We start from the raw sequence: 19012 nt of genomic DNA, 5'->3' as shown, positions 1-19012 counted from the left end.
TGACTGCTTGGGGTTGCCTCCAATCAGATGGTGGGAACGGAGTAAAACAATGCAAATCAACCAATGGAAATGGTTGGGCGGGGCTTCTGCGCAAACTCTGTTTCAATTGTCCCGCTTAGCTTGATTTAGCTCGTCAAGCTTTCTGGGTGGACTGAGTTCCCAGTCACACGCGTTGGGTACGTTTTGGGACCCGGCGCTCAGCTGAGTAAATTGAGCGTGCCCACTAGGTAGATGAAATATTGCAACAATATTATTTTCTTGTAGATTACAGACGCTGTCAATTAAATTGCCAATCATAATGCTATGAAACTACAAAGTAGTCCTAACAATTTTAATTAGTAGTTTGTTAACTGGAACCAGGACAGTGCAATTACAAATCAATTTGTATAATTTGCATAGCATACTGTAGGGCCAAGTATTTTCGCGTGTCATTTATTGAGGGGAGGATGTCCAGTGCGTCAACTCTTGCGTGACTGTGCCATCTTGTGGTTAAATGAACTTGTAGGTCCTGAGAATGTGTAGACACAGAGCAGTAGAGGCTCCTCAGGGGAGGACCATCCTCAGTGAATTTCATAAAAATGTAAATGGTAAAACACTTAAAAAGTGATCCTTTTAGATAAACTATACTCACGTCACCAAATAATGGATTAAAATACACTATTTTGCACAGAAGGTCGACAGTAGCCTCAACAGCCCTCTGTAGGGTAGCACCATGGTGTAGCCAGAGGACAGCTAGCTTCCGTCCTCCTCTGGGTACATTGACTTAAATACAAAATCTAGGAGGCTCTAGGTTCTCACCCCCTTCCATAGACTTACATAGTAATAATGACAACTTCCGGAGCATGTCCTCTAGCCTATGAGAGCTCTTGCAGCATGACTGGCATGTTGTCCACCCACAATTAAAGGATCAGAGAATGAATCTAGTACTGAAAGCATAAACTACAGCTAGCACTGCAGTGATAATGTGATTTAACCAAAGATGAGCGGTATCCATTACTGGGGGTTACAGGTTTGCCAAAACAAAACGTCCGATTTTTAATCTAACCTGGTATTGGTGATACCATCTTCATTCTCGATTCGGCCAAACGTATATCTTCTAAAATGGAAGTGTCCAGTTGCAGATGGTGCATTTTCATTTAGAAAATGCACCATTATTGAAATAAAACATTTGCTCCATGAAGTAATCCAACAATGTGTACACCGCCATCTTGTCTATTTATTGATTGGTGGTGCTTTCAAGACAACAAAAAAACAAGGTCAAATCAGTGTCATCATGACGTGGCACTTTGGGGTGGACCCACCTTAATTAATGAGAGAAAATGCATTTTAAATAGACAAAATGGCAGCGTACACATTGATGGATTTACTTCATGGAGCAACAATTTATTTTAACAGAGCATTTTCTAAATTCAAACGCATCACCTTGTAATGGCGTTCGTCTGTTGAAAGAGGAGCGGACCAAAATGCAGCGTGGTGGTTACTCATGTTCTTTAATAAAGATGAACGAACAAACAATCAATACAAACGTAACACGAAAACCTATACAGCCTATCTTGTGACAACTAACACAGAGACAGGAACATTCACCCACAAAACCCACAGTGAAACCCAGGCTACCTAAATATGGTTCCCAATCAGAGACAACGAGAATCACCTGACTCTGATTGAGAACCGCCACAGGCAGCCATAGACATTGCTAGACACCCCTACTCAGCCACAATCCCAATACCTACTAAAACCCCAATACAAAAACACAACACAAAATAAACCCATGTCACACCCTGGCCTGACCAAATAAATAGAAAACACAAAATACTAAGACCAGGGCGTGACACACCTGCAACTGGACACAGACATTTTAGACGACATGTTTGGCCGAATCTAGAACAAATATATTCCCTATAGTCTACCAGGTTAGTTAAAATCTCTGGTGACATTTTGAATAGTCAAACCTGTAACTCCAAGTATGGAGTTAATCACATTATCTGGTGTAACAATAGTATCTAGACAGTCTGAAAATCCCTCGATAGAGCTATAGTTCCAGACAGGGGTGCAACTTTCACTGGGGACATGACACATCCCCCCACACACACACTTTTATAATTGCACTGTGATACAAAAAGTGGCATAGTTGTGCTTGAGTACCATGCAGACACCTCAGAGTGGTTGGGTAGACTGTTTGCTTTTTCTCTGAGTAGTAAAAGCAAGCAGAGAATAAACTGGCTGCTCTTTATTTGACTGATGTAGCTGTCAAGGTAACTGTTTGACTTAACAGAAAGAATGAATATTTATTCCCAGTGCTGAGCTAGTAGTGTAACTGACATGTAACATTAGCTAATGTTTCATCCCCTCTCGACTGACGTTCTTTCTGTCTGAAGAGAATTAACTAGCTAGCTAGTAGCTACCACAGCCAGTCCAGCTCTAGCCCCTAGCTATCTGTCAGGTAGCAGCATCTAGCAGCTGTTGTGTATATGGAAATGTTTTGTAGCCTTTTTGTCCCATTTCAACATAAGTAAAATAACTTGGATAGTTTGCCAGTTGATGTACTATTAGAGCTAGCCAAAAGTTGGCTAATGTTAGCTGGGTCATTCCAGAATTGGAGTACAATTTTGGCATCAACACTTTTGAAAAATGAACCCTTTATTTGATAATTTTCTGTTATGTATTTAAGAAAAAATGCAATAAACTGTCAAATCATTTGTTTCGTCCAGCTCAGGCATCAAAGGTACACTTTTTATGAGATATTTTATTTGTTGTGTGCTATGTTTGGCGCAACCCTGTTATGAATACTCAGGCAAGATACATTTCAAAAGTTGCTTAAATTAATATAAGTCAAGTCTTATCTGAAATTAAATGAGTATTCAATGTGACTTTCTTTACTTAATGGTAAAGAATTTATTAAACATCAATAAATCCTTTACCATTAAGTAAAGAAAGTCATATTCACATTCAATGCTCATTTAATTTCAGATAAGACTTGACTTATATTATTAATTTAAGCAACTTTTGAAATCTATCTTGCCCAACTTTTCAATAGTCACACGTTTTGTTTTAACAAATTGAAAAATTCTACTAATTTCAGTATTTATCTTCAAATTTTTGCTCAAATACGTCATGCATATAAACATTCAAACTATTAAAAGAACAATAGGTTAAACCCTCGTGGGCTGAGAAAATCATTTAAGATCATTTAAATATAAATGCTATGGTAACAGGGTTGAAATTAGAGTAACAGTGTTGCTCTATTGATTGTAGATCATGACATAAATGTGACAAATAATACCCAGAACCATAGGAATGTTGTTTAATAATATTGTATATATATTTTCGAAGAAGGATCAACAGGATGAGTAGGAATGATAAAAAAATAAACATGTCAACAAGACCACAAACTGGATCTGATCAAACATTCAATGGACAAAAATAAAAAATTGTCATATCACAGTAGGCCGACAACCTGGCATTAAAATGAATGAGCATATCTGGCTGGCCAGAGTATTTCCATCCCTCACTTGCGATGTCCATGTGGCGGGAGGTAAAGTTCTCTGGAGGAGGAATGAGGGTCAGCACATCCTCAAAGGGATACCAAAGAAGATCATCCCTCAACGGCCAAATGTTGTGGTCATACACCAGGGCACAGCATTTTCCCACAACCTCTGGACTGTGCCACTGCACTTCTTTGGGTGTGCTGTGCATGGGGTCTTCTGTGTGGTCATCTTGTAGCATTAAAGCTGAAGCACTTTGTTTTTCGGCAATCACACTCCAGATTCCCTGTTGCAGAACACATGCAGTTGAAGTTGCGGCAGAGAATTTTCCCAGGTGAAAGAGTGACCATCCGGTGGAGCCTCATCTGGCATTTCTTTCACTGCATCCTCCACAGCTTGCTCCTGAATGTAAAACAATTCCACCTTCGATTGTCCCTCACTCAGAGCTTGGTACAGGGACAATGCCGTGGGGATATGAACTCCTTGGCTAACAAGCCTGTCGACCCTCCTCTTCAATGTGCCACCCACATCATCTGGGGCACCTTTGCCATGACTGGCTTCAAAGTAGTTCCAGGTTCCTCTTGTAAAACCCTTCTTGAAAATGTCAGTACAAAAGAGGTCAAAATTACCACGCTGCTTGTACTGTGTGCAAGGACCGTCTCAAAAAAAAAAGATGGTTGCCACATCTGGTCATATTTCTCTGATTTCTCTCAGGATGGGCTCCAGGTGTTGCCATATGGCAGGTAGTCCCTTCAGCCTGGATGCCAATACAGTGCAGGAGGTAGGGGCAGATGCCCCCTCCATGTAGTAAACCCCAGTGTGCAAAGTGGCCTGTTGGTGTGATGCACCAAAATGAACTTCTTGTGCTTGAGCGCTGTACTTGCAGCCGTAGTTCTCAGAGCAGTCAATATGGACTGCACATTAATTTGCAGGGAGGTTCAGCTTCAGGACACGTGAGAAAGCATATTGCTGTCTGATGTTATAGAGATGGCGCCTGGACTTCTGGAGCAAAATGTTAGAAGTTTCCACCAGCTCTTCTTGGGGGCATTCAAATTATTTTTTCAAAGTGATCTTTGAGGCTGCTCCAGGATCATTTTTGTGCTCTTTGTCCACAGTGGCCCACTGAAGGTAGGAGATGCGATCGGTGTCTCTGTAGTGGCTTTTGAGTGCATAGGTATTATTGGTGCATTGCTCACATTCCCCATACATACATTGCTTGCTTGTGATAGCATGTGTCAGGCTCTCCACATTGGATGTGTCGAGGATGTGCATCTGGTGAAGCTTTTTGGCAATAACGCCTAGAATTTCATGTTGTTTGCGCATGCACGTGTCACGATCTGCCGATGTTGGATGCACAACCCAGTAGAGGCAAAGTGTGCAGAACAGTGAGTATGATAGACGGAGGTTGGTATGCTCATCCAGGAACTTCAAATGGAGGTTCTTCATTGAATCCACCACTAATATTCTCTGCATTTTCTTGTTTTCCTTTGTCACCGTTTGCTTTTTTCCAGTTCCTGCTGACATCGTCACCTAAAGATAATAATCTCACCGTTGATCTCAGGGTGGCAGCAATCCCCTCGTGTTTCTTCCTTTGGTAGCTGTAGACATTTTAATTTGCCAGTTTTGTCCACCTCCTCCTTGAAAATCCAAAAACCTCCTCTGCCAATCAACCTGTACTTCCTCAGAATGTGTACTTGTTACGTACTTCCTCAGCTACTGCTGTATGAAACAACAGGTTTCTCCTTAAGGATGTGTCCGAGATTTGCCGAACCAACTTGTTGACTTTGGATTCTGGAGATGGGTTGTCCTTTTTCGATAGTTGGAGCCGCTTTCTGTATTTTTCTGATCGCTGTTTGACTTTCCTCAACTGATCTTGTATTTTCTGCAGCTCCCTGTTTAATTTTGCTTTAGCAGCCCTCCATTTTCTTCCTCCCAACATCACATTGCCTAAAAGAACATAGAAATATATTGTCACTTATCCATTTCACCTGCAGAGTGAACTGAAGGAGATACAATGCTGTTACTGTAGTGCAACACTGTTACTTGAATTATGTTACGCCCTGACCATAGAGAGCCCTCGGTTCTCTATGGTGTTTAGGTCAGAGCGTGACTAGGGGGGTGTTTTAGTCATTTTATTTCTATGTTGGTGAGTTGTATGGTTCCCAATTAGAGGCAGCTGGTAATCATTGCCTCTAATTGGGGATCATATTTAGGAAGCCCTTTCTCCCACCTGCTTTGGGATATTTTTTTGTTATTTGTTCACGGTCAGTGGTTGTTTTTTGTAGTTTCACTTTGGATGAAAAGTATGTGGAACTCAAATCATGCTGCGCCTTGGTCCGTCTTTCCTCACGAATGTGACAAATTATAGTAGCAGGGTTGTAAATCAATGATTAATGTTTTTTTCTCAGGAATTGATGCTAGCTGTGGAATGTAGCATTACTGTCAAGGACAAACTTAGTTATATAAATTACAAACAGAACTCTGAAATTAATTTGTCTTATTCTGATATGAGTAACAGGGTTGTGTTGGTTAGAGTCATACTCAGTCAAGGCTGAAAAGATTGGGAAAATATGAAAAATAGAAGAGCGGACTTACCTTTGGTCAACCCATGGTGTTAGCAAATGGCTTGATGACTTCAGTAACAGGGCTGCGTACATGTTGTGGGACACAACTTCAGTGCATAATTTATATAATGTAAAATATGTTGATTAAACAAATTGTTTTAACAATTACAAGAGGCATATCAATAAAATCGTACCAAAAAAAGTAGATTAAAACTTTTAACTTATATTGGATGTGCAATTTGATCAAGAAGAAGGTGGGACAAGAGAAAAATGCAATTTTAGGGGTTGCTCGAGAGCTATTTGGTATTTTAAATCATTTTGGAACCACTTTTATTCTACAACTATATTTACATTTAGTCTCAGGACAAGTATAATTTAAACAAGTGCATGGTTTTGTATTTTGGGTATGGATTTTTTGAAATTTCATAGTTGGGAAAGAATGTCCTCCAATTTTGGAATGACCCAGCTAGCTCACTAACTTTAGCTGTAATTTTTGCCTCAATCACACTTGACCTGAATCAAAGGATGAAACCAGCGGCCAAACGATTGAAGACCAATATTCGTACCATTTTTTTCAGCCAATGGGAGTTTTTGTAATTCAGCTTAGCAATGTAACGTTATTGTCTGTTTCCCTACCTAATTCACTACTTTTCACACTGACATGGTATGAACAGCTCTACAGGCTACACTGTCATGGTGCACAGTCAGTACACAACGCTGCTCACCATGTCTTAGCAGGATCAGATAGTGACTAGTGTCCCCGCAGGATCAGACAGCCAGGGAAGACCAGTCTACTGTATATTATAATCAGTGAATGGATACAAAGTTCCATCTTGAGTTGATCGGTAGGCTACAGTCTGGGATCTGGGAGTGATGGTCATTTTAATTATTGAACCATTGATTCTATTCATTGATAATAGAATGTATAAATGTACACCAAGCTAATTATTTGTCATGCCTCATCTGAGCAGGGTCAGATTATGACAGGGGTCTCATCAGGGTCAGATGATGACAGGGGTCTCAGCAGGGTCAGATGATGACAGGGGTCTCAGCAGGGTCAGATGATGAAAGGGGTCTCAGCAGGATCAAGCAACCAGGGAAGACCAGCCTGTGACAGCGCTGAGGTGAACTTTTGCAGATACAACACTTTATTCTCTCTGTGCAGTAAACACTGGACAAGCCAGAAGTTTCAAATATTGAAACTATTTTAAGGCATTCTGACAAACCAAGGGTTGATAGAGGCTTTTACCGATGACACAAAACATGTCAAAACAAACATGTTAGGAAGACCTGGGTGTCACGCCTGTTCCAGCTCTTCATCCCCCTGGCACTCGAGTGCGCCAGGATCCCCAGCATTACGCACTCAAGCCACCATCAGTACGCACACCTGCCTTCCCCCAGTCACGCGCATCAGCAATCATTGGACTCACGTGGACTCAATTACTTGTGACATTACCTTCCCTATATCTCTCTGTTCCCAAGCGCTGTTCCCTGGTTCAGGATTAATTGTCTCATGTCCGTGTTACCCGTGTTCCGACGCTGTTCATGTCTTGTTTCCTTGCCTGTTCCCGAATAAATGTCTGACTCCCCGTACCTGCTTCTCCTGTCCGACCGTCGGCCCTTACACTGGGAGACACTATTGATGATGATGAATGTATACAGGTATGGTTGAATGCCCAGTCATGTTCATATAATGTCAGACAAATGACTGCAGTTTAAGACCCTCCATAGAGCATACTATATGCCAGTGAATCTGAATATCATTCACTCAGAAATATAATTCCTCTGCTGGAGGTGTAAAACACAAACACAATATTTGCATATGTTATGGTCTTGTGAAGACTGGCTGAATTCTGGTCAGGAGTATGTTCTTTTATCTCAGCATGTCTACAGATTCTCCCTTCTCCCTCTTTTTTTTTGATTGGAAATTATGATAATGGAGACTGTTATTAGAAGAAACTGTGTAACCTAGCATTTATAGTGGCTAAGAAATGCATTGTCATTAATCTGAAGGTTGGTTATCCTCCCACAATATCACATTTGATGGCAGAAATGTCAAGTTATGCATCACTAGATTTGATTTATTACAAGTTTAACGGTATACAAGATTAAGGCTCCCAAGTGGCGGAGTGGTCTAAGACACTGCATCTTAGTGCTAGAGGCATCACTGCAGACCCTGGTTCGATTCCAGGCTGTATCACAACAGGCCGTGATTGGGAGTACCATAGGGCGATGCACAATTGGCTCAGTGTCCTCCGTGTTTGGCCGACATTGAAAATAAGAATTTGTTCTTAACTTGCTTGCCTTGTTAAAAAAGCTTAAATAAAAAATACTGTGCCTAATATCAAATACTGTATGACAAAAGGGGTCTGTATGGAAAACAAGAAGAAAAAAAATTGTCAAGCAGATGCAAATGGGAAAAAAATATCTATGGCCTGTCTGATTTGCGCCCGTCTCTGTGGACTAATCCTTTGAGGAGGCCGTGGTGAAATCCATTGAGGAGCCATTTCGTGGGCATTCATTGTTTCATAACTTCATTGTCTGCTGTGTCTATCAATTCCCCGTTACATATATCAGCATATATCATATATATATATATCAGTATATACTAGCATTAGCCTACATTTACCATTAATTCCCATTTCCATTTATTCCCAGAATGTCTAATCTAAGATGTTTGTTTGGTTACGATCATTTCTGTTAATGCATTGAATGTATTATTATTACAGTCATTCTCATTGTCAGAGTGGACACGGTGTTTTGCAGAAGTCAACCTATGCTACACTTGTGAGAAACAAGTTTTTTTTTCATTCCATTTACGAATTTTGTCAATTTATTTGTCTTTTGTTTGGCTACATATGGACCATTAGTGGAATTCCCACGAGAGACTAACGGGTAATGTTATTAGATGTTCATTATTTGACTAGGCTACCTGTATTTGACATTATGTTGTTATTTCGCTGAACACTAGATGGTTTCATTTTATTTTTGGCAGTGAAACGAGGCTACTCGGGCAAAAAATAAAATCACCCAAATGTATAGCCCCGTTGAGAAATATAAATGGACTGTTTGAAAATGTGAATCACATTGTTATTTGGCAATCATTTGGTCGAAAGAAAAGACTACTCTTTCTCGACCAAGGTTTTTTTTGTCTGCTACAGCCTTAGTAGAAATTGAGGAAATTAGCTTTAGATGTCCCCAAAAATCTGAGGGAGGACCCCCACCAGGTTATGTCCCCCGACTTCTAAAACTAGTTGCACCCTTGGTTCCAGATGCAGCCCAAACCATGTGACAATGATTGCCGTCAGCAATTTTATGTGCTCATTGTCATCCATTAATTCCCATTCATGGATTTTGAGTATGACCTGTGTTCTTGATACCGTGTAGGGCAGAATAACAATGCTATTTACTCCTCCTATGCGTAGACAATCCGTGGACCGCTTATTTTAGCGTTTATCTGCATTTTTATTTGACACATTCCCCAACTTCTTAGGAAAGGCAGACACATCGAAGTTACTTAAACGTTCATTTGAAAATCAGGTTGCAAGTTAAAAGTAGCCGGTGCCATTGTTTAGCGCAGTCTCACAAACATTTCAAACTCAGTTACCTCTTGGTTGGATCAGCTGTTTTCCTGTGTGATAGGGCATCCTCGGCCAGAGGTTGCTAATGGTTATGTATTGGTTTGACTTCATTAGGGAAGACCGCTTCGCCTAATATTCATGGTCATATGGCTCCGATATTTTACAAACTGATTCACAGTGGTTGATAACATTTAGTTGTGGTGATTATCAATGTTGTCATGTAGCTACAGAGTAGGCCTATAGATGGCCTATATGCAGTGGTGACCTGTCATTCAGGGCTGTGTCGGGTGGAGATAATAACAGAACATGGCCAAGATGTTCAAACGTTAATTTATGACCAGGAGGATCAGATAATAGTAATTACAGTGTTCGTAGGGGGTGCAACAAGTCAGCACCTCAGGAGTAAATGTCAGTTGGCTTTTCATAGCCAATCATTCAGAGTTAGACACAGCAGGTGTGGTAGAGAGATAGTCCAAAACAGCAGGTCCGGGACAAGGTAGCACGTCCAGTGAACAACCCGGACAGGAAGAGCATGTCAGTGACTCAACCCACTCAAGTGAGGCACCCCTACTAGGGACAGCATGGAAGAGCACCAGTAAGCCAGTGACTCAGCCCCCGTAATAGAGTTAGAGGCAGAGAATCCCAGTGAGAGAGGGGAACCGGCCAGGCAGAGACAGCAAGGGCTGTTCATCGCTCCAGTACCTTTCCGTTCACCTTCACAACCCTGGGCCAGACTACACTATCATAGGACCTACTGAAGAGATGAGTCTTCAATAAAGACTTAAAGGTCGAGGCCGAGTCTGCGTCTCTCATATGGATAGGCAGACCATTCCATAAAAATTGAGTTCTATGGGAGATGGGCCTGCCTCCAGCCTAGAAATTCTAGGGACAGTAAGGAGGCCTCATGTCAACATCATACTTTCAAAATCCTAGCTAGCAGTCATCATGAATCAAGTCGACAATATACTGGCAAATCCTTTTCAATCCTTGTCATATGAAGAGGAATAATGAAGAGAAATGATAGAAAAAACTTAGCGGTGCTCATCAGCCATTGGACATAAACATTACACAAGTTGGAAATAGCAAATTCAACAATGAGTGGTTTGGAAGGAATCATTGACAGTGGCCTTGTGGTCCCAAATGTGGGATTAAGGGGCTCTTTTCCAAGTTTAAAATTGTATAAACATTCAATATTGGCCATGCTATCAATTAGCATGATTTGTGCCGCGCTCAAAACAACTTAAAAACTTGTCTTCAGTGAGTTCAAGACAACTGGGAAGCCGAGAATAAACGAGCTCTGACTGGGAAAATAAGTCTCCCTGGCATATAACTTTACTGTTCCGCTGGCAGACAAGGCTCCGCTGATTGCCAGGTGTATTCGTGGTAAAATGTTGGGACTGCTTTATGTAGGCCCTAACAGTTTGGGCACCGTTTGTCATCATTATATTGCAATTAATGTATTGTTTAGTGTTGTGTAGTGGCTTTGCTCGCATTCACCCCCCTTTTTTTTGCCCCACCAAAATTGACATGCTAAGATGAGTATTGGTCTGTGATATGGGAGGTCTTCAGTTTTAGAGGAAGTGTAGCTCTCTATGTGCATGGCAGAATAATAGATTTGTCTACTCTGGGTCTGGGTGGTTAGTTAGTATGCAGTGTTGCAGACATGTGCTGCTCTTGGTAATTGGAGGCAGAGGATGGATAACCCAGAGATGTATTTCTGTGCCATTTACAGCTTTTAGTTCTCCACAAGTGGACCATTACCTAAAATGCATCTCCACCCCACAGCCTGGCTCTCATCATGGACAAATGCCTGACATTGCGATATACAAAAATTATTTGAGGAATCCTCACAAAAATGTTTTGCCATTGTCAATGGATGCCAGATATTAGCATTTCTCTCAGGAATTGTCTGCCAAAAACATCCCTTTGCTTTATACCTGGATTGACTGGATGACTGGAGAGACTTCCGGCGCCGACAGAGATGGCCGCTTCGCATTCCTAGGAAACTATGCAGTATTTTGTTTTTTGTACGTGTTATTTCTTACATTTGGTACCCCAGGTAATCTTAGGTTTCATTACATACAGTTGGGAGGAACTACTGAATATAAGAGCAACGTCAACTCATCATCATTACGACCAGGAATATGACTTTCCTCAAGCATTTCGCTACACTCGCATTAACATCTGCTAACCATGTGTAAGTGACAAATAAAATTGGATTTGGATTGGTATGAAGTGTCATTTTAATAATTTGTAGATACCAGTTAAATCCTTGCTTAACGTATAGCCTATATAATACAATTAATAAAATATGCGATTGTATACCTTTTAAATATTTTTTAATTACTCAAATCCAAATGAGAAATGGTTGTACAATTAATAAGAAATGCATTATTTATCAAATGTCTCCATCTGCTGGCGAATTATAGGCCTACCATTCAACCATCCACGGACTTCCACTTCTAATAGGAGCTCTCTCAATGCACATGTCTGTGGGGAAACACCTGAACGGAGGACATGAACAACAAAAGCCTAAAATGCTTGTGCGTAAAAGGTACCTGAACGGAGGACACGCACAACAAAAGCCTAAAATGCTAGTGCGTAAAAAGGTAGATAGCTTTTAAATACTAGCATTACGCGATGTTCTTGACAATTACATAATTTTCCTCTCAATATTAGTTATCTTAATATTTTCTATAGAGTTATAATCAGTCATTCATTTAAAAATGTTCCTGTGCGTTCTCCTCCATGGTCATCCCCCGTTCAGCCAGAAGGACATTCCACGTCACAAAATGGGTATTTTCATAAAGTTGTTGATATTTGCCTACGGCCACTGGAGAGGCTACAGGCCGGTAGGCCTACTCCTTTCAACTCCTGCTGTCCTGATATATCCCTGGTAAATTCCCTCTAATAACTGTTAGTGATGGGTCCTTTCGCGAACCCGGCTCGCATATCAGAAGGGCCAGATCTATTAATAAAAATATATAAACAATGAATCATCAAACGATTTAAATGAATAGAATTAACTAATTCAAAGAACGAAAATATAAATAAAATAATATAGGCCTAAATACTCAAGCGCACATTCGTTCTGACTGTCTGCTCAGACTAACACTCACCTGTTGTTCCTGTCAATCAGACACGCAGTGTCAACCAATGATCCAAAGATGCGTGAGGGAGGGCGGAGCCAACTCACTCTCAGTCACACACTTTGGCAGCCGAAGAGAGAGAGGAAGGACAGCTGTGAAAACTACAGCTGGAAAATGAGTCGGAAGCACAGTAGCATTTGGATGCATTTTAATAATGTAGACAGTGCAGAATTTGCCAAAACAAAATCTCATATAAAGCCGGTTCTACGCACAACCTACACCGGCATTTGTGAACTGTGCACCCATCTGCGAAGCTAGCTGTAGCGAAGCTTCGAGAAACTAGCGGGCCTGCTAGTGATAGCGGCGGAGCCAGTACCCTCATACGTTTTTATATTACAAAGTTATACTTTAAATGCAAATGCGTAATAGCATTATTTTTCATAACAAACCAATGCATTTTTAAATACATTGTGGTTAAGGTAGAGTATGATTTCATTTAATAATTTAATTAGAATTGTTTTTAACACCAATCATAGTCAAACTATCGCAAACTGACTTGGGAGCCTAAAGGGAGCCTAAAGAGCAGGCTCTTTTTGGTGAGCTGAGCCGAAAGAGCCGGAATTCCCATCACTAATAACTACAGTTTTACTTGGTAACTAACAGTGAAGACGGTTTGTTCCAGACCGAGGCATGTGATAGTGGCACTAGTAGGAAGAGTAATTATTGTAGATAATTGACACGAAGGCCAACGCCCGGGTTCTATTCATTACGTTTTGCAACTGGACAGTTAACCGTTTAAGAATCAGACGGCAGACAGAACGGGACCCAAGTCAATTTGTCCATAAACTCGTTTTTGTTACAAAACGTTTTCCATTTGGAGTAAACGGTTTGTCGCAAAACGTTTTGCAGCAGACTAAACGGTTTACAAAATAATCGGTGTAATGAATATACCCCCGATTGTGTTTACACCATGTCGTCATGTTGTAATATTTGCCACATACATTAAATACAGGAGCTTTGTAAAGAAACGTTAAAGTTTTGAGTACCTGGGTTTTTGTAATGTGGTCTTTGCCAAATAACATCTAGGTTACTGCCTATTGTTGCAATACATATTATTAGACCTACAAGACCTAGACCTTTGCTTTTTGCTGGTCAACCATACATTTTAGCCATTATGGTGATTATTCAGGTAGTTCTATGGCCCACTAATTCAGAGTTGCTTCATTCTGTCTTCCTAGAGATGCGAGAGATGCTAAGAAACAGATGTCATAGATGGATGTGCAGGTGTCTTCAAATCAAAGTTTATTTGTCCAATGCGAGGAATACAACAGGTGTAGGCCTTACAGTGAAATGCTTACTTACAGTCTCTAACCAATAATGCAAACAATAGGTAAGTAAAGAAATAAAAACAACAGTAAAAAAAAGACAATGAAAAATAACAGTAGAGAGGCTATATACAGTAGCGAGGTTATAACAGTAGCAAGGCTATATACAGTAGCGAGGCTATAACAGTAGCAAGGCTATATACAGGCACCGGTTAGTCAGGCTGATTGAGGTAGTATGTACATGTAGATATGGTTAAAGTGACTATGCATATATGATGAACAGAGTAGCAGTAGCGTAAAAGAGGGGTGGTGGGTGGCGAGACACAATGCAGATAGCCCGCTTAGCCAATGTGCGGGAGCACTGGTTGGTCGGCCCAATTGAGGTAGTATGTACATGAATGTATAGTTAAAGTAACTATGCGTATATGATAAACAGAGTAGCAGCAGCGTAAAAAGAGGGGTTGGGGGGGCACACAATGCAAATAGTCCGGGTAGCCACTTGATGCAACAATGCCTCAGACCTTCTCTGTTGTAAGCTTTATGTTGCCTTGTCCTTATGTAAACTGACACTCAGTCTAAGATTAAAGTTTAGATGTGCCATTCAGCTCTGTGGAATGTATAATTGTTACATTGACCTGGCTGTTGGGTTCCCCCTGGCTGTGGTGTGGTTCTGTTGAAGAAACATACAATCTACCTGCAGGGAAGCCTCTCAACGTTAACATTACATTGTCCTCTTGCAGGCACTCCCATTCAGAGCAATCACAGGGGCAAGCAGGGTCAAGCGCCCCGCCCAAGGGCACATCAACAAATCTCCCACCAAGTCAAATCGGGGACCCAAACCATAGAACAAGCTCCCAACCATCCAAGATCCCCCCCCCCCCACAGTTCCCTCGAGCTGCCCCTCAGCCATCCGAGACTCCCCCTACACCGAACAAAAATATAAACACAACATTCAACAATTTCAAAGATTTTACAGAGTTACAGTTCATATAAGGAAATCAGTCAATTGAAATAAATTCATTAGGCCCGAATCCATTTGCGTAAAGTACTTAAATAACTTTAAAGTACTACTTAAGTAGTTTTTTGGGGTATCTGTACTTTTCTTTACTATTTATATCTTTGCCTACTTTTACTTCACTACATATCTAAAGAAAATAATGTACTTTTTACTCCATGCATTTTCCCTGACACCCAAAATTACATTTAGACTTGAAAATGGTCCAATTCACACACTTATCAAGAGAACATCTCTGGTCATCCCTACTGCCTCTGATCTGGTAGACAAATTATGCCTGAGTGTTGGAGTGTGCCCCTGGCTATCAGTAAATAAAAACAAATGTAAACAATAAAATTGTGCTTTCATGGTTTACATAATATAAGGGAAGTTGACGTTATTAATACTTTAACTTTTTATATTGAAAACCAAATACTTTTACTCCGGTAGTATTTTACTTGAGTCCTATACTATTAAGGTATCTTTACCTTTACTCAAGTATGACAATTGAGTACTTTTTCCGCCACTGCCCTAATCTATGGATTTCACATGACTGGGAATACAGACATGTAACTGTTGGTCAGTATCTGGTGTGACCACCATTAGCCTCATGCAACGTAACACATCTCCTTCACATAGTGTTGATTGTGGAATGTTGTCCCACTCCTTATCAATGGCTGTGCAAAGTTGCTGGATATTGGCGGGAACTGAAACACGCTGTCGTACACGTCGATCCCAAACATGCTCAATGTAGGACATATGGTGAATATGCAGGCCATGGAAGAACTGGGACATTTTCAGCTTCCAGGAATTGTGAACAGATCATTGTGAAATGGGACTGTGAATAATCATGCTGAAACATGAGGTGATGGCAGCGAATGAATGGCACGACAATGAGCCTCAGGATCTCATCACAGTAGCTGTGCATTCAAATTGCCATTGATAAAATGCAATTGTGGTCATTGTATCTTGTGCCTGCCCATACCATAACCCCACCGCCATCATGGATCACTCAGTTCACAATGTTGAAATCAGCAAACAGCTCACCGACACGGCGCAAATCACGGGGTCTGCGGTTGTGAGGCCGATTGGACGTACTGCCAAATTCACTAAAATGACGTTGGAGGCGGGTTAAGGTAGAGAAATTAACATTTAATTATCTGTCAACAGCTCTGGTTGACATTCGTGCAGTCAACATGCCAATTGCACGCTCCCTCAACTTGAGATATCTGTGGCATTGTGTTGTGTGACAACTGCCCATTTTAGAGCAACCTTTTATTGTCCACAGCACAAGGTGCACCTGTGTAATGACCATGTTGTTTAATCAGCTTCTTGATATGCCACACCTATCAGGTGGATGGATTATTTTGGCAAATCAGAAATGCTCACTAACAGGGATGTAAACAAATTTGTGCATCAAATTTGAGCGAGATAAGCTTTTTGTGAGTATGGAACATTTCTGGGATCTTTTATTTCAGCTCATGAAACATGGGACCAACACTTTGCATGTTGCATTTTATATTTTTGTTCAGTGTAAATGCCTCATGTAGTATTAGATCGGTAATATTGTTTAAAGATGCACTATGCAGAAATCACTCCGCCATTTCCTGGTTGCTAAAATTCTAATATTTCGCTTCATTTCAGTTTGTGACAAAACCAGTAAGTATAGTTTAGTGAATCATTGTACCATCTAAACCGCCGTAAAATATATTTTCCATAACCAAAAATATTGTATTTTCAGCTGTTTGAAGCTAGTGTCCAAAACCGAAAGTAAAAGAAGCAAAAACAAAACTTAAGAACGGGACGCATAGAAATAGCCCACATACAGTAGAACAGATTTACAGCTTCTTAGACTTGCTTTCATTGAGAATGGCAGATCTATAACACATTTCTATGTGAATTTGGTTGGGTCAGCCAAAAAGTTACATAGCGCAGATTTGAGTGAAGTCCCCACCATGCTTCAGATTAATGTTTCATGCAATCTGCTCTTATCATCACTCTGCATTAGTGTACACTTTTGTTAACCATGACTAACCTCTACTACCTAGGAAGGCACAAACACTACATGACCAAAAGTATGTGGATACCTGCTCGTCGAACATCTCATTCCAAAATCATGGGCATTAATATGGAGTTGGTCCCCTCTTTGCTGCTATATCAGCCTCCACTCTTCTGGGAAGGCTTTCCACTAGATGTTGGAACATTGCTGCGGGGCCTTGCTTCCATTCAGCCACGAGCATTATTGAGGTCGGGCACTGATGTTGGGCGATTAGGCCAGGCTCGCAGTCTGCATTCCAATTCATCTCAAAGGTATTTGATGAGGTTGAGGTCAGGGCTCTGTGCAGGCCAGTCAAGTTCTTACACACAACTGTTGCCACAAAGTTGGAACCACAGGATCGTCTAGAATGTCATTGTATGCTGTAGCGTTAAGATTTCCCTCCACTGGAACTAATGGGCCTAGCCCGAACCATAAAAAAACTGCCACCAAATTTTACAGTTCGCACTATGTATTGAGCCAGGTAGTGTTGTCCTGGCATCCGCCAAACCCAGATTTTTATCCGTCGGACTACTAGATTGTGAAGCGTGATTCATTACTCCAGAGAACGTGTTTCCAAAGTCCAATGATGGCAAGCTTTACACCACTCCAGCAAAAGCTTGGCATTGCACAAGGTAATCTTAGGTTTGTGTGCGGCTGTCGGCCATAGAAACCCATTTCATGAAGCTCCCGACGAACAGTTATTGTGCTGACGTTGCTTCCAGAGGTAGTTTTGAACTTGGTGGTGAGTGTTGCAACCGAGGACAGACTATTTTTACGCGCTATGCGCTTCAGCACTCGGTGGCATCCTATGACGGTGCCACGTTGAAAGTCTATGCATAGTCACTTTAATTACTCTACCTACATGTACATATTACCTTGATACCGGTGCCCATGTACATTGACTCTGTACCGGTCGGTACCCATTGTATATAGTCTTGCTTTTGTTATTTACTGCTGCTCTTAAATTACTTGTTCTTCTTATCTCTTACTTTTTGGTGGGTATTTTCTTAACTGCATTGTGACAAATAAATATTTTTTTGAGCTCTTCAGTAAGGCCAGGAGAATGAATGGCTGTGTTCCCGATTGTATAGCCCTGTCAGCAATGGGTGTGGCTGAAATAGCCAAATCCACTAATTTGAAGGGGTGTCCACATACTTTTGTATATATAGTGTAGAAGGGCATAGTACAGAACATTATAAGGTCAACCTCAAGAAAACTTTTTAAGTTGAAATTAAAATGCATGCTGTCACAAATGCTTAGCACTCTACTGCATTGCATCCAGCAGGTCAGTGTGTCCCCATTAGCCCATTTGGTCCATGAGAGATCCCAGGAGACTGTTCTCTGGGGGGGCTGGAGTTCTAGCAGATGGGCCACTATGGACTCATCTGCAGAAGCACACTCTGGAGAGGACATATCTACTGCTGTGGTGGTCAAGACACTCAGGGGTATGCTCTTGTACTGTACAGCGCTATCAGAGGCTGTGTGTGTGTGTGTGTGGAACATAGTTGCATCTATTTGGAGAGTTTGCCCCAAGAAAGTTTGAGTTATGGAACAGATTTGTGAGTACCTCACAGGTAAAAACAATACATTTTGGAATTTACCTCTTAGCGGCAATTTCTCATCCCACTGTATTAAATAGAAAAACAAGTTAAGTGGATATTATTCCTTTTGAGAAGTTGAACACTTTGGTGAAATCTCTTACGTGCAGTATACTGTATCTCCTTTCAAATGGCTTAAAACAGCCTGAGGCAAGAGTTTGTGGACGGGATCCTTTTCCATGGGACAATGTGTAAACATCTCCACCTGGTCCAGTCCAGATGCTGTGGTGCCAGTACGAGCCACTACCCATGTACCTGGTTCTGTAGTCCTGGCAACCTCCTGCATTACCTATGGACCCTGAGGAATGTAAGACAACAAAGGCCGGGACTTCACGTTC

This window comes from Oncorhynchus kisutch, linkage group LG24 (genome assembly GCF_002021735.2).
Source record: "Oncorhynchus kisutch isolate 150728-3 linkage group LG24, Okis_V2, whole genome shotgun sequence".
Taxonomy (NCBI): Eukaryota; Metazoa; Chordata; class Actinopteri; order Salmoniformes; family Salmonidae; genus Oncorhynchus; species Oncorhynchus kisutch.
The sequence above is the reverse complement of the archived record's forward strand: the minus strand, read 5'-3'. Positions refer to the sequence as shown.